The 20,266-nt window shown below is 37.8% G+C and overlaps 1 protein-coding gene across 1 annotated transcript in view; it reads right to left on the reverse strand.

Annotated features, from left to right (window-relative positions):
- Positions 1-20,266, reverse strand: part of TMEM30A (transmembrane protein 30A) — a 39,690-nt gene that overhangs the window by 18,236 nt on the left and 1,188 nt on the right. The window lies entirely within an intron of this gene.

Raw genomic sequence — 20,266 nt, forward strand, 5'->3', positions numbered from 1 at the left:
TCATTTATGGTTCCATATAAATTTTTGAAATGTTTGTTCTATATCTGTGAAATAGGTCACCGGCACTTTAATAGGGATTGCACTGAATCTATGAATTGCTTTGGGTAGTACAGACACTTTGATGATGTTAATTCTTCCAATCCATGAACACAATATATGCTTCCATTTGTTTGGGTCTTCCTTAATTTCTTTCTTCAATGTTGTGTAGTTTTCTGAGTACAGGTCTTTTACCTCCTTGGTTAGGTTTATTCCTAGGTACTTTACTTTTCTTGCTATATCAATGGGATTTTTTTCCTGATTTCTGTTTCTGATATTTCATTGTTGGTATACAAAAACAAAATGCCTTTGATTTCTGAATATTGACTTTGTATCCCGCTGTTTTGCCAAATTCACTTATTAGGTCAAGTAGTTTTTTGGTGGAGTCTATAGAATTTTCTATGTACACTATCATGTCATCTGCAAACAATAACAGTTTTGCTTCTTCCTTTCCAATTTGGATGGCTTTTGTTTCTTTTTCTTGTCTGATGCTATGGCTAGGACTTCCAATACTATGCTGAATAGGAGTGGGGAAAGTGGGCATCTCAAGGGCTGCCGTTTTTAAAAAACCTTGTATTGTGTAATGAAGAATTTGTCTTATCTTTGTCCTGGGTTCTAGGCACGGGTCCTCTAAAACTCTTGTAATTTCCTCAGTGATAGAAGTGTATTTGTTTTTTATAAGCCCCTTGATTTGAGCTAGAGTTTACTCTAGCAAGATGGTTCAGGATCAGGGCTTGTCACCAAAAAAAGACTAGATGTGATTAGGGACTTTGGCCCAGCCCAAGCCCTGAGGAGAGAGGGAAGGTGGGGAATGTAGTCCAATCCTGTGGCTAGTGCTTCATCAATCATGCCTATGTCATGAAATTCCAATAAACACTCTGGACATAGAAGCACAGGGGGACTTCCTAGTTGGTTAATCCACTGACATGCCAGGAGAGTGATATGCCCTGCTTCCACAGGGAAAGGACACAAGGTTCTGCATTTAGGACCCTTCCAGACCTGCCCTATGTTTCTGCTCATTTAGCTGGTCCCAATTTATATTTTTGTAGTAACCTTAATCATAAGTATAACATTTTCCTGAGTTCTGTGTCATTGTAGCAGATTATTAAACTTGACAGGGGTCACAGGAGTTTTATAGCCATTTGGTCAGAAGTGTAGGTGATCTGAAGAGCTCTGAACTTGCAACTGGTAACTGAAATGAGGGCAGTCTTGTGAGGGGGGTATTAGGAACCCCCCAGATTTGTAAGCTAGTTGGTCAGAAGTGTGAATAGTCCAGAGTCCTGACTTGCAGCTGGTGTCTGAAGTTGGGGCAGTGTTATTGGGGACCATGCCTTTACCTATGGAATCTGATGATAACTCAGGATGATTAGTGTCAGAACTGAATTGAACTATACCAGGTCCTATAAGACAACCTGGCCAGATAGCTAAAATGACAGTCTTTGTTTACATTATAAAAATATTCAAAATAGATTTTTTTAAAGCAGTTTTAAGTTCACAGCAAAACTGAGTGGAAAGCACATAATTCTCACATACTCCCTGCCTCCACACATGCACAACCTCCCAATTACCAACATCCCCCACCAGAGCGGCACATTTTTAACAATTAATGACCATACACTGACACATCACAATCACCCAAAGGCCACAGGTTACATTAAGACTCACTCTTTAAAAAAATTAAATAAATTTATGTTCAGACAGAGGGGAAAGGATGTGTGGGAGAAACACCGATTGGTTGCCTTTTGCATGCCCTCAACTGGAGACCTGGCCTGCAATCAGGCATATGCCCTGACTTAAATCGGTAACCTTTTAGTCCGCAGGCCGGCACTCAATCCACTGCGCCACACCAGCCAGGGCCATTAAGATTCATTCTTGATGTTCTACATACCATGGATTTTGACAAATTTATAATGACAGATATATACCATCATAGTATCATACAACAGTTTTATTGCCTTAAAAATCCTCTGTACTGTCCTGGCTGGCATGGCTCAATGAACTGAGTGGCGGCCTGCAAACGAAAGGGTTGCTGGTTCGATTCCCAGTAAGGGCATATGCCTGGGTTGCATGCCAGGCCCTCAGTTGGGGACATACAAGAGGCAATCACACATCGATATCTCTCTTTCCCCCTCCCTTCCCCTCTCTCCAAAAATAAACAAATAAAATATTTAAAAAAAAAAAATCCTCCGTACTCTGCCTATTCAACCCATCTTCTCTGTTAATGCTGAGAACACTAATATTTTTACTATTTCCATAGTTTTGCCTTTTCGAGAATGTCATGTAGTTGGAATTATACAGTATGTAGTTTTGGATTCACCTTTCACTAATATATGCATTGAAGGTTCTTCCATGTCTTTTCATGGTTTAATAACACATTACTTTTTAATCTGGGGGTACCAGATTATTTATCCATTACTGACCCCAAGAGGAAGAGACAAAGTGAGAAGGCAGCCATCTGCAAGTCAAGGAAGAGGGTCCTCACCAGGAAGTGAGTATGTCAGCACTTTGATTTTGGGTTCCCCACCCTTCAAGGCTGTGAGAAATAAATGCCTGTTCTAGTCTGTGATATATTTTTAAAGCAGCCTAAGCTAAGGCAGATTTTGGTAACAAAAAGTGGGGTGCTGCTGTAAAAAATACCTAGAAAACCAGAAGTTCCTTTGGAACTGGGTAACAGGTAGAGACTGGAGGATTATGAGATGATGCTAGGAATACGTACATTTAGGCTCATTCTGGTGAGACCTCAGAAAGAGAGTTAGAAAGAAAGCATCCACCTTCTTAGAGAATATATAATCATGAACAGAATATTAGTAGAAATAGAGATGGTAAAGGCCATTCTGGTAAGGTTTCAGATGGAAATGAGGAACATGTAGACAATGAAAAAAGGTAATTCTTGTTACAAAGTGGTAAAACACACACACACACACACACACACACACACACAGAGACTATGTTTTTTTATCCCAGATCTGCTTATTTTTATTTTTTTAATTTGTTTTTAATTTTAATTGTTGTTCGAGTACAGTTTTCTGTCTTTTACTCTCATCCCAGCCTACCCCAGACTGTGTTCTAATGTTTTGTGGAAGACAGAACCTGTGAGGGGCAAAACTTAATATTTCTAAGTGAAGTATGGAAGAAATGACTTGGTTTCACCCAACTACTTATAGTAAAAAGCAAGAAAGAAGTGAATGGAGATGGAATAATGTTAAGCAAAAACAGGCCAAAGATTTGGAAAATATTCAAGTCTATTCATACTGCAAAACATTAGGAAGCTTATTTGGTAGAGAAAGCTTGTTTGGTAGGTTACGGCTAAACAACTATTTGTTTAAAAAAAATTAGTGTGACTAAATGGTAGTGGGGAAAAAAAGATTAAATCAAAAGACAAGTAACTAAATAACACCCCCCCCCCACCCTAAAATTAGTGTGACTGTAAACCATGGACCTAAGTAGCCATTGCAGCAGAATAGCAACAGCTGGTACTAGGCTAGAACCAAGGATCTCTGACTCCAAGCCTAATGTTCTATTACTACATTGCTGTTTCCCAAGAATAGTGAGTCCCCTTTGCCTTCTAGAAGACTATCTTTATCAAAGATAGCACATAAAAATAACTACTATAAATGCTAAGTACCAAAATGAACAGTAATGAAGATAGTAAGTACTAGACAGATCAGTACATTCTTACTGAGAAGAGGATTTGAACTAAGCCATTAAAAAAATAGAAAAAAGATAGAAAAAGAAAAAGAGGGGGCACATGAAGAAGCAAGAAGATAGAGAGCACAGGTACCATTAAGGACAATAAGCATATAAACTCTAGATTTGTGGAATGTTTTCATGAGACAAGGCTAAGAAGTTAAACTGGAGCCATGTGATAAACTGTGTTTTACTGACTACTGTTTATTGAATGTTCATCACATGCCAGATATTACAGGCACTTAATACATATCATCTCATTTAAAAATACACTAGTCCTGCAAAGTTTGTTTTTATTTTTCTTATTGTAACCTATGAAACTGCCATTTGGGATGGTTTAGCAATTTTCCCCAAATCATTCAGCCAGTAACTATAAGCAAGAATTTGAACCCATCTCCACCTTTCTCAAAAATCTACACTCTTCCCACCATACCATATTTTCTCACACAATGGACAGAGCATCCTTTCTAATGTGCAACTCAAGACTTTCATATTATAAGAATGAAGAAAAATCTCTGTGGAATAACGGTGATTTGTTTTTGTAGTACTGAGCTGTCCAGCATCAAAACTCTCTTTGACCCAGCAATTCCACTGTTGGGATTATATTCCAAGAACCCTGAAACACCAATACAAAAGAACCTACGCACCCCAGTGTCCATAGCAGCACAATTTACAATAGGCAAGTGCTGGAAGCAACCCAAGTGTCCATCAGTAAATGAGTGGATCCAAAAACTGTGGTACATTTACACAATGGAATACTACACAGCAGAGAGAAAGAAGGAGCTCCTACCCTTTGTGACAGCATGGATGGAACTGGAGAGCATTATGCTAAGTGAAATAAGCCAGGTGGTGAAGGACAAATATCGTATGATCTCACCTTTAACTGGAACATAATCAACAAAAGAAAGAAGCAAGCAAAATATTACCAGAGACATAGAAATTAAGAACAATTTGACAGTAACCAGAGGGGAGGTAGGAGGGTATAATGAGGGGAAGGGTTCCCAGGAACAACTATAAAGGACACACAGACAAAACCAAGGGGAGGATGGAAGCAAGGGAGGGAGGGAGGTTTGGCTGGGATGGGGTGGAGTGTTTGGGGGAAAATGCAGACAACTGTAATTGAACAACAATAAAATAATTTTTAAAAAATGAAATAAAATATTTATTTATTTTACCATTTTTTAAAAAATTCTCTTCGCCCTGGCTGGCATAGCTCAGTGGATTGAGCGCGGGCTGGGAATCAAAGTGTCCCAGGTTTGATTCCCAGCCAGGGCACATTCCTGGGTTGCAGGCCAGAACCCCCAGCAACCGCACATTGATGTTTCTCTCTCTCTCTCTATCTCCTTCCATTCCCTCTCTAAAAATAAATAAATAAAAATCTTTTAAAAAAATTAAAAAAAAAAAATTCTCTTCGAAGTACTGTGGAATTCTCCATTTTGAGAGTTTTGGAGGGAGGCAGGGTTCCATCTCCCACTTCAGAAGCCGAAGGGATAAATGAGTCCTTCCTCTCCCTAAATTCAGGCAGCCAGTACAAAAGCATAAATCTCAATCAACTTAATTAAATCTAGATGATTAAATCTCCATATAAATCACTGACTCCTGGGAGACAAACGAGTGAGTATGATTAGATTAGTAGCCACAGCAGTAGCTAGCAGGGAGAACTCAGTAGCAGCTATAGCTTCTAAACCACTGTTTTTGCTTCCCAACTTCCTTTTCTTCCCACCTGTCTCCAAACATGCTTCTCTGGACTTCCTATCCATTTTGTGTGGGAGCTACCCAATCTCCCTCTAAAAAATTCCCTTTCTGTGTAAGGTATCCAGAGTTGGTTACTGCTGGTAACGACAAAGTCTCTGAAAGCTAAGTAACCCTGAGTGTTAAAAACATCCTGCAGAAGCTGGAGAGATTTCTCAGGAGGCTAACATAATCAAATATTTATATAAGAATAGATTTTAAAAGAGTCTAGGAAATTGAACTTTTACGTCTTCCTAAATGCCTCATCATGAAGTAATTATTCATTAACTTACCACTGTAGAGGAAAACTATGTGTTTTCCGCTATCCTCCTAGATTCTTTTGTCTAGTCTAATGATTAAATAAACATGAGACAGATCAAAGAGAAAATAACCATATTTAATACATACCTACACACATGAATCCTACATACATGAGAGAGTCAGATACCCCACATATACAAGAGGTTCAGGGACAAGAGGGAAAATGAGGTATATATGACCTCCTGAGGTAAAGAACACCTTGGAGCTTCAGAAGGAAGGAAGGAAGGTCATTGCAGAACAATAAGAGCAGATGTTCAATAATTACAAGTTTGATCTGCCACATAGATAGGTCATAAAGTTATTACTACTTATAACTCTTATTATGGATAAGGCCCCTAATTTAAATTATTTAAGACAGAGGTAAAAGTTTCTCATAAACCTGCAGGGCCTTGATTGCATTCAGCTCAAAATAACCCACAAGCCACAGTGGCACATTTTGGGGAGGCCTGTGCTGAACTCCTACAATATTTACAGAGTGCCTGTATGGTCCAGGTAATAGGGACTCAGACCAGTCCTGACCCCATAAAGTTCAGTGCCCAAAACAGTCATTGCTGTGGCTGGTGTGGCTTAGTTGGCTGGAACATTGTTCTGTAGACCAAAAGGTCACAGGTTCCATTCCCAGTCAGGCCAAGTACAAGAAGTTGAGGGTCCCAAGTTGAGGGTTCAATCCTCAGTCAGGGCAAGTACAAGAAGGCAACCAATGAATGTGTCCTTCTCATATCAATGATTCTTTCTCTTTCTCTTTTTCTCTCTGCACCATGCCCCTGCCCACCGTAAAAGCAATAAAAAATGTCCTTGGGTGAGGATAAAAAAACAGTCATTAAAATGGAAAGGCTGTTTTGATAAAACAGGTCCTATGAAAACATCAAACCTAATCAAGTATCCAGCAAATTTCTCCATGAGGGCTCATGAGCGGATGTTATCCACAGGGAGATGGTACCAAAAGGGACTATATCTCTAATTCAGGGCTTAGTACATGTACTAACCCAAAAGATAAATGAACTTTGTACTTAAAATAAAGCTCTGAGTTAGCAATAAAGACCTGAGAACTAATCAGGGGTTCTCCAGTGAAGGTATCTAATTGTTCTACAGTTTCCATTTATAAGACAATTGGCAATTAGTAATAAGCAAAGTTCAGATCTCAAGAAACAGAAGTGGAATTAGATTGCTGAAAAGAAACTAAAGAATTAGGTTTTATGACTTGGAGCCACTATAAGCTAGACCAGTGTAACTTCGTAGCCCAGGTGACAAAATGTGCATAGAGCTCTGGAGAGGGCTACTCCAACACTATTCTAGAATTCTTAGTAATGGCTGCACTGAAAGCTTCAGGAGATGATACCTTCTCCTGAAGGGCATGAGGTATACCAATACCAGTAGCAACAAGGAAGCTCATTCAGTTGACATTAGGTAGGACTGGCATCAGCTAGGGGATAGAAAGGGTATGACATTACCCCTGCTCTAGGTGATCAGAGCAGATACTTTAGTTTTTTAAGTCATACTAGTGCCAATGGTGTGATACCACAGCAGCAAATTCCTCTTCTGTGTCACTGAGAGATCTTAAGCAAAAAGGAGAAGCCTCAAGGCTGAGCAGTCCACATTCTTGCCTCAGAGGAAGTAATGCAAGTTACGTTGCTTCCTACCCAAGGCTCAAAATGAGGGATGTCATTGAGCTTTCCACAGAGGTTACTATGATTGTAAGCTAAGTCATCTGTATAACTCAGGCTCTCACAGGAAGGAAGATGAGTATGGATTGTGAGAGTGAAATGAGATGTAAAAGGGGCACAATAAGGCAGCAGGGTATCCTGCACCGAACACCATTTTGGAAAGTATTTTAACTGCTTCCTTTTCATAAAATAGGTTAAGACATCAATGTAGAAAAATTCCCCTCAAAAATGCTCACCAGATAGAGGTGATGGAGGAAATAAACATCCATATTCAAATTATTTAGCGACTCTTAAGAGTTAGTAGTTGAATGAATTTTTAAAAATTCAGTCGTTATAGGTTATTTTATTTTATTTTTTTAATATTTTATTTATTTATTTTTAGAGAGGGAAGGGAGGGAGGGAGAGAGAGAGAGAGAGAGAGAGAGAAACACATCAATGTGTGGTTGCTGGGGGTCATGGCCTGCAACCCAGGCATGTGCCCTGACTGGGAATCGAACCTGCGACACTAGGTTATTTTATTTTTGAGGATTAGTTTTAAAAAATCAACAGCTAAGTTCTAAATGTATAGCTACAGAACAAATTAATAAAATTCTATATAGGCCATGTGAAATTTGTTGTACGTTTCCGTAACTTAGAGAATCTGAATAAGAACCACAGAAAAGGTTTTTACTTCTAATTCTATTAGTAAGCCTCAATCTCACACTTGTAAATGAGAAATGAATAAATTAGGTAACATACAAATGTAAACTACCTTTAAAGAAAGGACAGCAAGAGCAAAGCTAGGTATTATTTCCCAAATGTCTACTCCATCCCAGAACTGTTCTTCATCTGTTACAGAAAGGAAACAGATTCACAGGTTAAATGACTGCCCAAAACCAAACACCCGGTATGTGACTATATCTGCTTCCTAGAGCTACTGTAACAAAGTACCACAAACTGGGTGTCTTAGAACAAGAGAAATTTATTCTCTCATGGTTGGAGGCTAGAGGTGTAAATTCAAGGTGTCATCATGACTACACTCCGAGATTCTTGGTAGGATACCTTGCCTCTTCCTAGCTTCTGGCAGGGTCTGGCATTCCTCCACTTATAGCTGCCTCCCCCCACCTCTGCATCCATTATCTCTGTCTTCATGTCATCTTCCTTTTGTGCTTGTATGTCCTTATAAAGACACCGTTCATAGGAGTTCTGGCCAGGATGGAGGCATAGGTAGAAACCCTTCGCTTTCTCTCACAACCAGAAGGAGGATAACAACAAATTTAAATCAATAAACAACAAGAAGCACCAGAAAATCAAACTGCATAGAACTCCTACAACCAAGGAATTAAAGAAAAAATCAACCAGAAGCAGACCAGTAAGGCAGACCCAAGGGGTGGGCAACTCAGAAAAACCACAGCGCGGTGCCTAGGGGGCAGGGCTGACAGCTGAGCTCTGTGGAGCTGCGAGGGAGGGACTGACTTACGGGAAAACTGAGACTCAGAGCTGACTGTGAGCTACGGCTGGGGTTGCCACGGTGGGAGATACTTCCAGTTTGACACAGAGTCTGTTGGAAAGTGTGCTAGACAGGAGCAGGCGAGCTGCACTGTCCCCTCTCTGGCCCCTCCCCCACAGGCAGGGCAGCAAGGAGGGTTGCCCTGCCTCGGTGAATACCTAAGGCCCTGCCCTTACAATTTATCAGCTGCACCAACACAAAGAAATATGGCCCAAATGAAAGGACACAGCAAAAACTCAGAACTAAGAGATGAGAACATTGCCAACCTAACTGAAGGAGAATTTAAAGCCCTGGTAATCAAAATGCTCACAGAACTGATTGAGCTTGGTCAAAAAATAAAAGATACCCAAAATGAAATAAAGTGAAATATTCAGGGAACCAACAGTGACAAGAAGGAAATCAGGATTCAAAGCAACGATTTGGAACAAAGGGAAGAAATAAACATCCTACTAGATCAGAATGAAGAAACAAGAATCCAAAAAAATGAAGAAAGGCTGAGGGCTCTCTGGGACTACCTGAAATGTTCCAATATCTGAATTATAGGGGTGCCAGAAGGAGAAGAGCAACAGCAAGAAATTGAAAACATGTTTGAACAAATAATGAAGGAAAACTTCCCCAATCTGGCAAAGGAAATAGACTTCCAGGAAGCCCAGAGAGTCCCAAAGAAGTTGGACCCAAAGAGGAACACACCAAGGCACATCATCATAAATTACCCAAGATTAAAGACAAAGAGAAAATCCTAAAAGCAGCAAGAGAAAAGGAGACAGTTACCTACAAAGGAGTTCCCATAAGGCTATCAGCTGATTTCTCAACAGAAACCTTACAGGCAAGAAGGGGCTGGAAAGAAGTATTCCAAGTCATGAAAGGCAAGGACCTCCATCCAAGATTGCTCTATCCAGCAAAGCTTTTATTTAGAATGGAAGGGCAGATAAAGTGCTTCCCAGGTAAGGTCAAGTTAAAGGAGTTCATCATCACCAAGCCCTTACTACATGAAACATTACAGGGACTTATCTAAGAAAAAAGATCAAAAATATGAACAATAAAATGACAACAAACCCATAACTATCAACAAATGAATCTAAAAGAAAACAACAAAAACAAAAATTAAGCAAACAGCCAGAACAGGGGCAGAATCAGAGAAATGGATAATCACACAGAGGGAGTTCAGTGGGGAGGGGAAAGGGATGGATAGAGGGGGAAAAGGTACAGGGAAGAAGAAGCATAATTGGTATACATAAAATAGAGGGGGAAAGGTAAAAAATGGTATAGGAAACAGAGGACTCAAAGAACTTGTATGTACAACCCATGGACATGAACTAAGTGGGGGGATGCTAGAGGGTTGGGGGGCAGGGTGGAGGGGGGATAACAGAAAAAAAAACTGGGAAAACTATAATAGCATAATCAATAAAAAATACTTAAAAAAAAAACAACAGTCAGAGTGGACAGGAGCCTACCCAAATGACCTTAACTTGATTACTGACCTTAACTTGATTACATCTACAATGACTATATTTCCCAAAAAGCCACATTCACAGATAGTAGGACTTAGGATTTCAATGTATCTTTTGGGGGGGACAATTCAATCCATAACAGTGATAGAATCATGTCTATCTAGCCCCAAAGTTACTCTTCTTTCCATTAGACGGCACTAATCCTTCCCATGATCTTGAATATATATACTATTCAATTATTTAGAAATATGGAAATCAATTTAAAAGACAATATATTTTAAAATAAAATTAGCACCAATAGTTGATATGCTAATGTTTTAAACAGTACCACTAAATGTTTGTATTTTTCATCTAAGATATAGATTAAAAACAACTTTGTCATTAAGTAGATATTATCCCAGGACCATGTTAACTTTCAGAGTTTGCAATAAAATTTTATAATACAAACCTTCATAAAGTTTTTACATATGGAATTTAACTCATTTCTACACACAAAAAAATAAATTCCAACATTAAGTTTTAGTTTACCCCTTAAAAGTCTTATTAAGATATCAAGTTATAAAAACTTCCTAGTGCTGGCCAGGTGGCTCACTTGGTTGGAGCATCATCCTATACACCAACAAGTTGAAAGTTCCATCCCATGAAGGAATGTACCTAGGTTACAGGTTCAATCCCGGTTGAGGCATGGTGGGGGCACCTGCAGGAGGAAACCAACTGATCTCGCTCACGCTCGCTCTCGCTCTCTCCCTCCCTCCCTCTCTCTCCCTCCCTCCCTCCCTCCCCCCCTCTCTAAAGTCAATAACACATCATTCAGTGAGGATTAAAAAAATAATAATAAAAATAAAATTAAGTAAATAAAATAAAAACTGCCTAGGCCAGACCTAATGAAAAGGGCTTTGCTCATTATGCTCCATATTAGATGACAAGGTGGCTCATAGGAACATATAAGGAATCAAGTAGGGTCTTCAATATGAATCAAGTAGGGTTTTCTATTTAGAGGCAACAGACAGTGATTTCTATTTGAAAACATTGGTTTTGGATAGTCGTACAACTGATGTTCAAATATTAGTTGTTTTACCTTTGTTTCTGGTGCTACTTTCTGACAATATCCTCATGCAGCCTTGTATCATGTGACATCCACTATACTACCTGCTTCCTAAATTGTTACTGGTCTTATCTCCACCCCAGCTTGATTTTTGTATTCCAAGGTACATTCACTTGGTTGTGTTTCTTCCTTCCCAATTGAAACTCTCATGATTTCTGTTTGAAATCATGGTGATCTCAATGGTGAAATCATGCATGGCTTAATTTTCAAAACATACATAACATACATGATTTGTTAATCTTTTTTGGCTATGCTTTACTAAAAACTTTACTTAAAAAAATCAGTAATGATGGTTCTTTGAATTCCTTAATCTTACACCAACTGTGGTCTTTTGAAACCTGTAAATGGTACCACCATTGTCCCAAGCATGCAAGCTCAAAATCCTGACACCATTTGGCAGTCCCCAAGTTCTGCCAAATCTTCCTTAACAATATACTTAGTATCTTTGAATTTGGCTTTCATTGCTCCCATTACATATAAAACTTAGAGACCTCATGCCAGTTTTTTAAAAGGAAGAAGAAAAGGTACATTATATCTTTTTTAAAAATCAACTAAGAATAATTTTTAAAAACTTTTTCATAATTAAATATTATCATAGATAATGTAAGACCTGAGAGCTCTAAACAGCCAAGTTACTCAGTATACTGATGAACAATGTTATTAAAAGCTATAATGTCACATAATCGTTCTTATACTTTAATTAATTTTAGAAATTAAACTATAAGTCTATGTAATTGATAGACGGTCCATGGTTTACAAATGTTTAAGAACTAGTAAGGATATAACTTCTAAAATATTGGGGCTCCAAAAAATTGGAGGCAGAGTATTCTATGTCATTTTTTAAATCATGCACTCCCTCCCTTTGCAGCAATATTTGCCCATCAGTCTGTTTATAAATCTGTTTTGCCTTTAGATACAGATGGATACAAGTTTGATCCTGCAGTATATAACATTTTCCTTGGCTAATTTTACTAACTCCTTCAGATCCATAATAATATTCAAATGTGCAATAAACTTTCAATAAACTGCTTTAAAATGTATTGATTGTACCAATTAAATTTAATTAATTCATTCAAATATCTTAGTCCCTATTAGATGTCAAGCATTGGGCTATATATAATGGGAATGCACTGTTTGTACCACAGAAGACCTTACAGACCAGTGGAATAAAAAGTCATATTAGTCACCCTCGATGATGTGGCTCAATAGATTGAACAGCAGGCTGAATGGTGGGGGGAGGGGCAGGGGGGAGGGGCAGAGGTGGGTTTCACTACTGCTGGTTCTGATCCTGGTCAAGATACACATCTCGCTGATGGGCCTGTGGACCAGGTGAGAGGCAACCAGTTCATGTATCTCTCACACATCAATGTTTCTCTCCCTCTCTTTCTCCCTCCCTTTCCCTCTCTCTAACAGTAAATAAAGTCTTTTTAAAAAATCTACATTGAAAATAAAATATAAAGCATCCTTCAACCATTCCTATTCCCCTTCCTTTAGTGTTCTTCACAGCACTTTTCATCTAACATACAGTGGGTTAAGGAGTTAATGGGAGATGGGAATGGCTATTATCAGTAAATGGGGACATCTTTCTTTTCAAACAGATTGTGTGGGAAAAAAGAATAGCAACTAGCACCTAGAGGAAATAAAACAAGTGGTCAGAGTGTTAGGATCTGAATCCCAGCTGTGTTACTAAGCAAATTATTTAATTGCAGATCAAATATCCCGCCTCTAAAAACAAAATGGAGAGAATAACAACATTATCCTTATAAGTGTCACTGTATCAAATGACATATATAAGATTCTTAGCAAACTAAACACTCAAATAATATTGGTCATTATTAAATTTTATTAATTAAATAGATTCAAAATAGGACATTATCATTTTTTAAAGAAAAGAAACTAGAACACATTTATATGCTGAACAAAGAAAAAAGACAGGCTGAAGAAAATAAGAGAATATTCCTTCTCTAACTTTTTAAAAACCTTATCATCAAAGCCCTATACCTGATTTGCTTTTCATACACAAAACAACACATAATGGTTTTTACCATGAAATCAAATTCAATTCAATACTATAATCATTATAACAATGTAATCATTATGCAATGTCTAAACTACTAGACTCTGAAATCTAGATGACTCAGCTCCCATCCAGCCAACGTAACATTAACACCAAATAAGTCTTCCTATATATAGCCCTGTGTTGCAGAGCCCTATGTCAGCCCCTCACCCCAATTTCTGTGCCACCCTTCTTCCATAGTATATGACTCTCAACCACTAGCTGAAAACCTTGTTATCAGAATGAAGACCACATTTCTCATCCTCCCTTACAGCTTAGTATGGCCTGTTACTAAGTGGAGGTAGTATGTGACAGCTTCCAAGAACCTCCTTTAAAAGGCTTTTATTCGTTTGTCCTTCATCCCTTCTTCCACACATCCCTCCTTTCCAGGTGGTAATCTGGAAAAGACTGTGACAATCAGAACTCTAGCCTCCATTCTGGACTGTGAGCACTGGAGCCAAGCCTAAGAAGGACAGAGCAATAAACCACAGTATGGGTTCAGAAAACAGAGCCTCCATACTAGCCAGGGACTGCATTTCTAAGAGATTTCACATGAGAATGAAAACCTTACTCATTCATTGCCAAACCCAATCCTAACTTACATTGTGTCAATCATGTTACTTTTCCAGTGTAATATATTCATTATCAAATACAAGTTTATCTACCACCTGGCACCAGGTGATTTGCCTTTGCTCCCATTTTCTCTAGATACCTTTTGATTGCCTGTTACTCTATCTCTGTGCATATGAACCTTTCTTGAAATGTTCTTTAGTACTGCTATTGACCCATTCATCAAGTTCCAACTCCGAGCCCACCTCCATCACAAAGTTTTCCACAATCTTTAAAGAGAGATGTGAGCTTGTCTTCCTTTGAACTACTAAGGCCTTTTCTGTCTGTGCCAGTCACCTAGCAATGTTTAGTTTTTACGTGTCTGATTCATCTCCCTCAAAAGATTCCAGGCTGCTTAAGTTAAGCTCTCTGCTTCAGAAAAAAAAAAAAAAAAGAGAGAGAGACTCTGTCTATCGTCCACTATACCCAAAACTGGACTTTGCATATAGAAAATGTGCAATGTTGATTAAAACTCCTGATAAATTTAACTCTGTCTATGAATTTTTACCACCAAAAAACTACAATATCCTTCATCAGCTAAAATTCAAGGGTAGTCTGACCTGAATGTCTAGGTTGTAAAGAAGTCTGTTGGGTATAAAAACAAAGTTTTACTTTCCTTTGTATATATTCCAAGCAGTGGGATTTCTGGATTATATGGTAGTTATAGTTTTTAATTTTCTGAGAAACCTCCATATTGTTTTCCCTAATGGCTGTACCAATGTACATTCCACAAGGATTCCCTTTTCTCTACACCCTCACCAACTGTTACCTCTTGTCTTTTTGATAAGAGGGTAGAGTTTAAGTGTTCTCACAACAAAAAAGGGGGGCGGGATACAACAACTATACCTTAAAAAAGATAGGGAGAAAAAAGAATTTATACTAAAAACAACAGTTCATGACTTATCAGTGAAAGAAAGAGGCTACCAAGTGGGAGAGAAACCACAGCTCCCTTATTTTAAAAAATTAATACTTATTAAATGCCAAAAGCATGCAGGACACATTGCAGAATACAGTAAGTTGGAAACCTGCCCATTAGCTTACACACAAAACACAAAGAACCAGAGGAAAACTGAACAGATATACATGAGGTTAGTTCAATGGTTATCATATTTCTCAGCTTTGTTTGCTACCACTGCAATTGTTCCTCTAAATCAAACTGGCATTTCTTCTTGGTAATCCTAAAAATACATCCTATTCCTAACCTATTCCTAAGAAACAGACTGAATTTAATATGGTGGTAAAGGAGGAATTTGAAGGACACATAATTTTTACACTGTATAAGGACTGGAAAACTTGCATTTTTTAATGTAAATCTGTCTTAAAGGAAATCAATATAAGACCTAAACAGGTCACTCAACAAAATGCTAAGTAATAAGGTAAATCATTTTAAGTATTAATTAGATGGCATTTTAGTACTCCTTTGAACTGATCATTCCACACTAAAGAATTTATCAGGAGTTGCCCTGGCCGGGTGGCTCAGTTGGTTGGAGCATCATCTTATACACCAAAAGCACACAGGTTCAATTCCCAGTCAGGGCACATACCTAAGCTGCGGGTTTGGTTCCCTGGTCAGGGTGCATGCAGTAGGCAACCAATCGATGTTTCTCTCTCACATGGATGTTTCTCGCTCTCCCTTCCCCTCTTTCTAAACTCAATAAAAACATAACCTCGGATGATGATTAAGAAAAAAAGGATTTATCAGTAGTCCTTTCTAGAGGCTCTAAGGAAGATAAAAGCTAACTAAATAAAACTTTCAAAAGCAATTTTCTCTAGGTTGCCTGAACTTTGACTGTGACAAAAAAAGAATGATGTTGCCTGAGCCAAGATTAATGGTAAATTCAGCTAAGGTATTTTGTATCTATTAAATGTGTACAAAGAAGGTAGGACATAAGCAATTGTCAGGGATCATTATACCTAACTGAAAGGTTATTGAGTATTAGAATATATAAATTAAATACTGCTGTTTTTGTAATAAATGCTAAATTTGCCAGCGTGTTTCTTAAAATTTGACGTCAAGGGCAGGAAATTCTTTTCTGTAAAGGGTCAGAAAGTATTTTAGGCTTTACAAACTAAGAGGCAAGGCCAAGGATATTACAAGGGGTGATGTCCCCCCAAAAAACCGGAATTATTTTCTGGACAGCGGGCCTCTTGTAGTGCAGGCTTCCTCCACTAGGTGAGTGTTCTGGGAACCCATCTGCATCAGTGTACCAGCTGGCTTTGTTTCGAGAGGCTGCATTCAGCTCCAGTGAATTTTTTTTGAAGACTCTTTCATGATGGTCCATCAAGTTTGCCCATTTCATGGTGGATGATTTATGAGCGTACCTGCCCACACCACGCTAAGTGTTCAGCAGTTTTTGACCAAAAATGGCATAACCCCAGTGCCCCCCACCCACCCCTATTCACACCTAATCTCCCCTTGCCCAGTGATGTTTTTTCTGTTTCTCCCATGAAAAATGTCTTCAAAGGAAAATGTTTTACCAATGTGGAAGAGGGGAAACAATAAACTGCAGAAGCACTAAAAGGCATCAAAACCCACAAATTCAAAAACTGTTTTGAGCAGTGGGAAAAAAGTCTTAATAGGAGTATTGCATCAATGGAGAATATTTTGAAAGTGACAAGTTTAAATATATAAAAATAAGCACACAATTTTATATAAATAAATTCTGTTTTTTGGGGGGGGTCCCTCTTCGTATGTAGGCTGTTATATAAAGAAGAGAGAAAACAAATCGGCACCAATTTTTATTGATGAAATTCAAAATATAATAAAAATTGTGTACAATTTTCTGCTTACACAGGTCTAATAAGAATGGAACTATTTTTGGGGGGAGGGGATACATTATGCATAACGGGCATTCAAACTTAATGTTCCCTGTCATCAAATCAATGGTAAATGTTCATCTGTAAAACCATTCTCAGTTCCTGGGTCTTACAGACTGGTCTGAATGGCCATATTTACTCTGTCATGCCTTCCTCTAAGTACTACAGTTATAAGAGTAACAAAACACTAACATCACAAACCTCTTAATTTCCCAGAGTGAGCTGCTAAGCAACTGTAATTCATTTGAATACTAAAATCTTTAAACTTCTAAACATAAAGTGCTCAATCTTTAACAATCTACAATGCAACTTATGCTTCCTTGAATCTTAGCTATAAGCTAAGTATAGACAAAGAATGCTAAGTATAGACAAAGAATTCTAAGTGAAGAAGAGAAATTAAATCCCCTTAAAAATCTTAGAATCTAAGAAACCAAGCTGCACAAGAGTAAAAACAATAGATAAAACTACATATTTATCAAAACCAAGGGAAAGAAAAAGGATTCATGGACGTGGACAACAGTGTGGTGCTTGTAGGGGGAGGGGAGTTGGGTGGAGGTGGAAAAGGACATAAGAGCAATAAATGGTAATGGAAAAAAATACAATAAAAAAATGGGAAACATGAAATAATCAGGATTAAATATAAAGTGAAGAAAATGACACTTGGGGTTTCTCAAACATGGGGATGCTAATCCACTAAAATTAAATAAAAATATATTCTGAACATTTTTGGCAATATTAATTTGAAGTAAATGTTTAGTTTTTAATTACTCTGAAAATATCTTCATTCAATTCTAATCGTTAAACTATAACTGTTATTGCAAAACTTAAGATTACCTCACTGGCTCTGGCTGGGTGGAGCGTCCTCCCATACAACAAAAGGTTTGGGGTTTGATCCCCAGTCAGGGCATGTACCTAGGCTGCAGTTCAGTCCCTAAGTAGGTGGGGACAGGAGGCAGCCTATCAGATATTTCTCACATCCACTTTTCTCTCGGTCTCGCTGTCTCTCACTCTTGCTCTCCCTTCCTTTCTCTCTAAAGCAATGAGCATGTCCTCGGGTGAGAATAAAAAAATTTTTTTTTCAAAAATGAGAAAATAAACTAAGAAGTATGAGCAAACTATAGTATGAAAGAACACGTTAGCAAGAACTTCTGGTTATCCATTTACTTTAAATGACCCTCAACATTATATTAAACTAAACTACCATAGTGCCTCACAAAGGGCAGAGAATAAGCAGAAGCAAGCATGTGTTTGGGGAAGCTCCCTAGGTTTGTCCCATAATAAACTCCAGGCTCAATTCAGAACCAATTCTCTACATATATACAGCCAATTGAAAAAAATTATTCTATGGCACAACTTATGTTAGTGTAGATTATATAATTCCTAATCAGTCCTACTTTTCATTTCCTCTAGTTCCGAAGGTGATACAATTTGGATATGTAGCATTTTTTAAAAATCACATTCAAGTTGGAAGTCATACAATTTTAGAGTTAAATATCATCTTAGAAATTATCTAGTCTGAATCTTTTGGTTCTTCTAGTAAAACAATGGAGACGCAAAAATATGCCTATAATGACTAAGAGAGTTACACTTCAACTCTAAGGCCCTGACTTTTAACTTCAGTGCCCTTTAAACTAGACTGCAGCAGGCTCTTTAGGCTGTTTGAAATCAGAAGCATATACATGAGAACTATTTAAGAAATTTGCATTTCACCAACTACTTAGTGTGAAGGTGAAGAGCCTTATTTTATTTCAAAACCCAAAGTTTTAAAGTAAATATTTATTTTCATAGTTGTGTAAATATTAACAGAAGTTGAGTTTTGATAGTAAATATCCTCATACAAAATTGCAAATTATTGCTCTGGCTGGTGTGGCACAGTGAACTGAGTGCCAGCCTGTGAACCAAAGAATCACTGGTTTGATTCCCAGTCAGGGCACATGCTTGGGTTGCAGGCCAGGTCTCCGATGGGGTGGAGGGTATAAAAAGCAACCACACATTAATGTTTCTCTCCCTCTCTTCCTCCCTCCCTTCCCCTCTCTCTAAAAATAAAAAATAAAATCTTTTTCAAAAATTGCAAATTATTGCTACTCATCTTAATATCTTAAGAAGTTTAAATAAGATGATCAAATTTCTAACATTAATTTTCTTCTTAACTACTAACACTGCAGTAAGAATCCTCATGTAGCGTAAAAGCTTAAGGTTGGGAATAAAGACATCTGGGTTGGGTTTCTGCCTCAACTTTACAATATTCTAGCTTACTAGTGAATGCCAGCCTCTCTGGCTCCATTTGTCATCTCCTGATTCGGGATCATCATGGTAACAGTAGCTGTATATTATACAAACTTAATTCCAAGAAACTTATCTACACTTTTTCTAATTCTCATATTTTAAATAGACATTTTTTATGTATTTTACAGATAAGGAAACTTGAGGATCAGAGAGATTAAGTATTCCAAGAAAGTGAGCTGAATTTAAACCCAGCTCTGGCTGCCCCAGCCCAGAGACCATGGGTCCTTTCAATAAAATATACCACTTTACTAACATGTCTGATCCTAGTGTAACTAGGAGAACACGTACTACATTTGAAGGGCTATTAGGGAGATAGAAACAATAAAACAAATAAAAATACATGCTTAAAAAAAAACCTGTGACACTTTCTCTAGTTAGTAAAATGAAAATGAATTTTAGTACATTTAAAAACTATCCTATAGATTCTATTTTTATTACTGTTATTAACATAGAAGTGAGCACTGGACAATTAAAGACATAATAATTTTGTTTTTAGAGGTAGCACTGTAAATTAAACTGCAAAACAGGTATCTTATGCCTATTCCTGTAGTTAAAATTACCCTGAGAGCCCCATTAAATCACATGAATAAAATTAGAGGAGAAAAAAATTATAATAACCTGATACAACCAAGGAAACCAGGAGAACCTGGCACTAGTTACTGCCCTTTAAACAGATAAAAATACCCGCAGATATTCGAGGAAAGAAATTAGCAGATGTTTAATACTGGACATCTATACCAAACATTTACATTCTATTATCAAACTATCTTCACTACTGCAGATGGATGAATATACTGACTGCTGCTTTGACAATTCAAGATGCTCCCCCAAGTTTCTCCAAAATGTCTTATATCAGTGAAATGTTTAGTAAACAGTGTATGGTTTATTCTGATTACTAACTTTACTTAAAGTTTAAAATCGAGGGGAAAAGAAAAACTAGGGCGAATGTAGGGCATTGTTATTAATAAACACAGCCTAAAAGCAAAACCGGAATTGAGGTTTCAGGTTACCTTT

This window comes from Phyllostomus discolor, chromosome 4 (assembly GCF_004126475.2).
Source record: "Phyllostomus discolor isolate MPI-MPIP mPhyDis1 chromosome 4, mPhyDis1.pri.v3, whole genome shotgun sequence".
Taxonomy (NCBI): domain Eukaryota; kingdom Metazoa; phylum Chordata; class Mammalia; order Chiroptera; family Phyllostomidae; genus Phyllostomus; species Phyllostomus discolor.